This window comes from Mesoplodon bidens (assembly GCF_964165515.1).
Source record: "Mesoplodon bidens genome assembly, chromosome: 14".
Taxonomy (NCBI): domain Eukaryota; kingdom Metazoa; phylum Chordata; class Mammalia; order Artiodactyla; family Ziphiidae; genus Mesoplodon; species Mesoplodon bidens.
Genome location: NC_138170.1, coordinates 19,359,416 through 19,365,705, shown reverse-complemented (window position 1 = coordinate 19,365,705; position 6,290 = coordinate 19,359,416). Strand labels below are relative to the sequence as shown.

Below are 6,290 nucleotides of genomic sequence, written 5' to 3'. Positions count from 1 at the left end.
CACCCACCAAAACCTGCCGACCAGTGTGCTGCACCCCAGTGAGCATCAGGCCCAGCATCTTCCCATCCTCCAAGGAATATGCCTCAATCACCAACACTTCAGCTGTTAGGACTAAAAGACAGTCTGCTCTGGCTGATCTGATGGGCAATATCCACCCATCCCTTAGGGTCCAGACCATATCAGCTCTATCAATAAGTCGACTGAGAACCTGACATTTAAAATTGTTAATACTTTCAAAGGCTCTGTAAGTTGAGAATCGGAGATCTGAGTTTTAGTCCCTGAAATCCAACTAGCAATGTGCTCCTCAGCACGAAGGCTCAGTGTCTCTAAGCTGGAATCCTTCAACTTGCAGGTGTGAGGGGGCGGCTTCTTTCCTTATGGTCCATTAAAACAAGCGTTTTCAAACTTGAGGGTGCCTCTGAATCCCCTAGTGGGCTTACTAAAACCCAGAATTTTGGGCCCCGATCCAGCATTTCTGATGCAGGAGTCTGGGATGGAGCCTGAGACACTGCGTTTCTAACAAATTCCCAGGTGCGCCTGCTGGGAGACCACACTTTGAGGATCTACCACTTTGACCCCATCCTACGCCAGGAAGGCCTAGTGAAGGAAGGACCATGGGGCCAGTCCAGCCCGAAGACTGGACTGGGGGCAGTGATGGGCTGCAGTGAAACATCAGCCCACAGAGCACCATTTCATCTCCGTCTGCCATAAAGCACTCCATATTGTCTGCCTCTGTTCTCTCTGCATCACCCCAAGAGGATGAGCCCTCCTTTGCCCAAAGCAATTATCAAACACAAATAAGGGCACGGAACTGCATGGCAGTATTTGGGTATAAGGTGGTCCATCATCCAGACGATCAAGCCTAAGCTTTTTTAAGTTATATTTTGAAATATAAGCCTTTTTATATACTTTTGACTTGTGAAACATGTAAATGATTCACACATTCAAAAATTAAATCAGGAGAAAAAGGAAACCCTATAAATGAATTAAAATAGAAACTGAAGCTAGTAGCTACATATCAAATTGATAAACCATACAGAGAAATTAGTATTTCAAGTAACTTCTGAATATAGCACTCTGTAAATCTGTCACAGATATAGCCTAAGGACAAAAACAGCTTCAGGGAAATAAAGCTTCACTCCATGCCTACTGATAAGTGATAACATTGTTATTGTGATTCTGAAATGATTTTATGTTTATCAAAGGATAAAGCAGGGCTTCCCTGGTGTCGCAGTGGTTGAGAGTCCGCCTGCTGATGCAGGGGACACGGGTTCATGCCCTGGTCCGGGAGGATCCCACATGCCGCAGAGCGGCTGGGCCCGTGAGCCATAGCCCCTGAGCCTGTGCATCCGGAGCCTGTGCTCCGCAACGGGAGAGGCCACAACAGTGAGAAGCCCGGGTACTGCAAAAAAAAAAAAAAAAGGATAAAGCAAACATATATATTATTTTATTAGGAACCAAGATTTTTCAGGCTAGGAGAAAAGAGAAAGAAATATAAAATACACAAGATTTTAAAAATTAAGGAAAAATTGATTTTGAAAAATATATTCCCAAGCTCTATCTACTAAAAGGGCCTAGAAGCAGAAAACCTCATCAGCAACGAGCACACTTAGCATCCAGATATTGGTTTCTAAATGCATTTCCCACTGAAAGGAACTAAGGCTCCTCAGAGGAAGGGATCCAGATTCTGGAAGATGAGCCTCAAATACCTACTTGTGCCAAAAAACAAGGAAATACTCAAAAACTAATGGGGTCATATCAACGGGCTACAGAAGGCAGTCCTGAAAGAGCACCCTCCCATGGCCAGATCTGGCATGATTTCATTAAATAATACTAACGGCAACTACAACTGATGGAAACACACTGAATAAAACTGCCCATGTCTACAGCAGTATCTAGAATAAGAAAGAAGACAAGAAAGGGTGGGAGTGGGTAAGAAAGGAAACTCTTCCTTACAGACTGATGCAAGCTAACAAGCCTAGAAGACGGACTCTGAAAACCACCACCTTGCAATCTTAACTATTCACACAGCACCACCTGCAGATTACTTCCCAGTGCAGAGCTGAGGGCGCCCCTCGACGGTGGGGAACTCTGCGGTCGCCTCCTCCATCACGAAGTCACACTGGCTTCACTAACACTGGAACCATCAGGATGGACATGCTCCCTGAGGTCACGCAATAGGAAGAGCCCAATGCCACCAAGGAGGTGTTCTCGCCAAAAAATTCTTATTCTGTGTCTAATCAAGCCTCGACCTAATTTCCAGTTTACAGGAAATACAGGAGGAGGTACAAGTTAAAGCACAACATGAGGAAACTATCAGACAAATCCAGAATGTGGGGTATTTTACCAAACAACTGGCTGAGCTCTTCCAAGAGTCTATTTCTCTTTAAAAAAAAAAAAAAAAAAAAAAAAAAAAGAGTAGGAGGGACATGGAGGTGCAGAGGAACTGATCTAGAGCAAAAGTGACTTAAGAGATAAGCGAACCGTCGTGTATATATATGTACCTCATGCTCTCTACCCAGTTATCAGTCGACAGATATATATAAAATGGAATATTACTCAGCCATAAAAAAGAATGGACTAATGCCATTTGCAGCAATGTGGAAGGACACAGAGACAGAGTGAAGTAAGGCAGAGAAAAACAAATATCATATGATATCACGCATATGTGGAGTCTAAACAAACTTTACAAAACAGAAACAGACTCACAGACATAGAAAACAAACTTATGGTTACCAAAGAGGATGATGGGGGTGGGGTGGAGGATGATAAATTAGGTTTGGGGGGTTGACATAAACACACTACTATATATAAAACAGGTAAACAACAAGGACCTACTGCAGAGCACAGGGAACTGCACTCAGTATCTTGGAATAACCTATAATGGAAAAGAACCTGAAAAGGAATATATGTATGTATGTGTATGTATAACTGAATCACTTTGCTGTTCACTTAAAACTAACACAACACTGTAAATTAACTATGCTTCAATTTTTTAAAAAAGATCTTAAAAAAGAGAGAGAGAAGACAACCAAGTGTAATGCGTAAACCTCCACCGGACTATGACTGGGAAAAAATGGTTAGAAAACCTTTCTCGCCACAACTGAGGATATTGAAATTGACAACATTAGGTGACAATCTGAAATCACTCATCCTCTCAGGTGGTATTATGATTATGACTGTATTTTAAGAGAAGTGTGCTCAAGTATTTACAAGTGAAGCATCTTGGTATCACAACAATACGCATGTACCACACACACAAATGAAATGTTCAGTTGTTGAATCTAGCGAAGGGTAGAGAATGTTCGTTTTCTGAACAGTTCTGTAATTATGAACACTTTCTTAATAAAAAGTTGGGTGGGAATTATTAAAATGAAAACACAAAATTCAATTCTCAGAAACAAATCCTAAAGAGTTTATGGACCTCGAGTTGAGAATTACTGATCTAGATAATTCATTTTATTTATTTTTTTTACCTTCCAGAGTGTTAAATAGAAACAATGTGATACCCCAACTGCAAGAAACAAACTCTCAGTCCCTTAAGCAAGATGGGAATAATACAAGTCTGACATTGAGACACAAAGATTGAAATGAAGGGGCTATCAAGAATTCAAACAACCAACTCAAGTATCCCTCAAAACGGATCACACCGCACACATACACGCACACATCAAACTGGGGAAATCTGAATAAGCTCTGTGGACTGTATCAGTGCCGACTCTCCGTGACTGCCTTGGTTCTAAGCCATGCAGGCAGACATATTTGCTATAATCTAACAAACACTGGAGTCCTGGTCAAATCCTTAGCTGGCTTTGTTTCGTGCAGGACTTCAGTTGTGACACTGTATTATAGTTACACAAGATGTTACCCCTGGGGGAAACTGGGTGCAGGGTACAAGGAGCTTCCCTGTATACTTTCCTGCAAATTCTTGTGAATCTATAATTATCTAAAAAACAAAAACAACACATTATAGATCTCATGTCCTGGTCTTGTCCAGTTTGAACACGTCCTTCGATCCTTCCCACCACCAATCAGATAAGTGACACGCTTTCTTTTAAAAGAACCCTTCAAAATCCTAAAGAAAATCGATTCTTAAAATAGTTCAAGCCCAAGAAGAAACATAAAGACATTTGTCCATCTCGAGCAAATAAATGCCTCCTTTCCAGACCCCTCAGTTAGCCAGACAGCCCCCGGCACCTCAGCCCAAGGTGAAATGTGAATTCTCGGTCTGCTTTGTTTTCCAGGGTCACATCATCAAGCGCAGCAGGTGACCTGGACTCGGGGCAGCCGGCCTGGAGTGCGTTTATTCAGGGCTGCTGACAGCTGGGGGCAGAGCAGCCGGGCCTCCTCCCTCCCCACACCTGCTCTCCTCTGGCCTTCGGAACCTGAGGAATAACCAGTAGCCTGGTAACTGCCTCTCAATTTCACCTAGAGAATAGGCTCAACCAGCAGGACGAGTCTGTGATGCTTCCTAAGGCTAAGCATCCACACCTTTTTGCTCCTGAGATGAAACTGAGTCGAGTCTGAAACCACGCAGGACCCCGCTCTCAGCCACAGAACCCTCTACAACAGCCCCTCCTGCTGGAGCTGCAACAAGAAACATCAGCTGCAAATTCTCCCTCCTGCCAGCCTGCTCCCAGGTCCCACCCCGGCCAATGCCCTCAGCTTTGCAAGAAGAGCCGAGAAGCAGGCCCTTGATGTGGAGGGTGGGAGGCCTGCTCTCCAGGGGCCCAGCTGCACAAGCTCTCCACCCGCAATCACACTTGCTTGGGGCGCTGAGTGTGCCCCAAGCTACAGCACCAAGGTCACTCTGTAGAGAGGTCACTGCATGAAAACAGCACACAAGAAACAGTACTGAGAGGCCAACACAGTAAATGGTTGATTGGGTTTGTATTTTGTTCTGAAGACTCACCGTCTGGTTTTCATTTTACCTGAACACAGGGGTTCTGCATAATTATTTTTAAAGGAATCTTGAAAATGCACTTGTCCAACACTGCCTGATTTTTTTCAGGCAAGGAAACACCTCCTGTATGCAGCTCACCAGAAGTGTCTATTACGCACACGGGTACGTGTTTTACAGCCGTGCTCACAGAGAGATGATGGTGAGGAAACGCACCAGGGCACCAACAGTGATGACTCTAGCTGGGAGAAGAATGAGGAGTCAACGTGCCTTCTTACTTTCCTATATTGCATACTTTTTTTTTAAGCAATGATCATACATTGCACAGGACATCCACAGAGCTGACAAGCTCACTTCGATGCCCTTGGAGATGTCAGCAGCGTGTCAGCCAGGGCAGCATGGGCTGAAGCCAGGAAAGAACCTCAACTCTCAGGGCTGGCAAATGCGTCATAGAATTCCCAAAGATGACGTTTAAAATGGTACCCAAGTCTGGCAGTAACCGAGTCAGGAGGGTGCGGATAACTGTCAGACGATGCAGGCTCCAGCTACACCACCAGCCATCTGCACGGAAGCGTGAACAGAGGCCCGGTGGGAAGGGCCCCGATCGGTCCACGCACAGGGCACTTCATCAATAACCGGCTGTGGTATTTAAATCACAGGAAGTCAGAATTGGCGGCTCCTTCACTGCTCTGTAATCTTAAAATTAATATTTAACTGGAAAGAATCCAACGGGATCACTAGAACGCAACAGAATCGCCCAGGAGGTTACAAGAATCTTCTGGCCAGCCAAGCAATGGTACTTTTCCATTATTAAAAAATGACAGAGAAAAGAGAGCAGTCACCGCATAAAATGTCCCATCTTCAAATATCTGTATAAGGTTCTACCAGTTGCCCTGTGGTCCAGAGACAACATTTCTAATTCTTACTCAAACAATATGCATGCTGGCGATGAGCGTGTTACTAGAGACCGAGGGGAGAAGAGGGTGGAGAAGGAGCCCCTCGAGGTGATCAACGGCACACCTGAGACCAGTTTAGCCATTTTCGCCCACAATGGACCCCAGGCTTAGGAGATTGGGGCTTGATTTAAAGGCATCCCGAATCCTCACGGTTTCTGGTTAACTCACTCTAGAATCTGTGATATACGATGTAAATCTTATTCATAATTAGGCAAGTTAGAAGCAATCGTGGGCGGATAAAGTTTCAGATGAAAATAATTTAAAGTAAGATGGACTTGGCTCATTATAACCCGTGGCTTTTTTTTAATTAAATGTGGCCTTATGAGTACACGTACACGCACACACGCGGGCTCACACACACTTACCTTTCATTAGAGTTAATTTCTCCTCTTTCCCATCTAAAGCTACACAGTAAATCCTCATGTGACCATTTC

At 44.2% G+C, this 6,290-nt stretch overlaps 1 protein-coding gene across 50 annotated transcripts in view; it reads right to left on the bottom strand.

Moving 5' to 3' along the window:
• Positions 1-6,290, bottom strand: part of MAP4K4 (mitogen-activated protein kinase kinase kinase kinase 4) — a 178,930-nt gene that overhangs the window by 89,161 nt on the left and 83,479 nt on the right. The window lies entirely within an intron of this gene.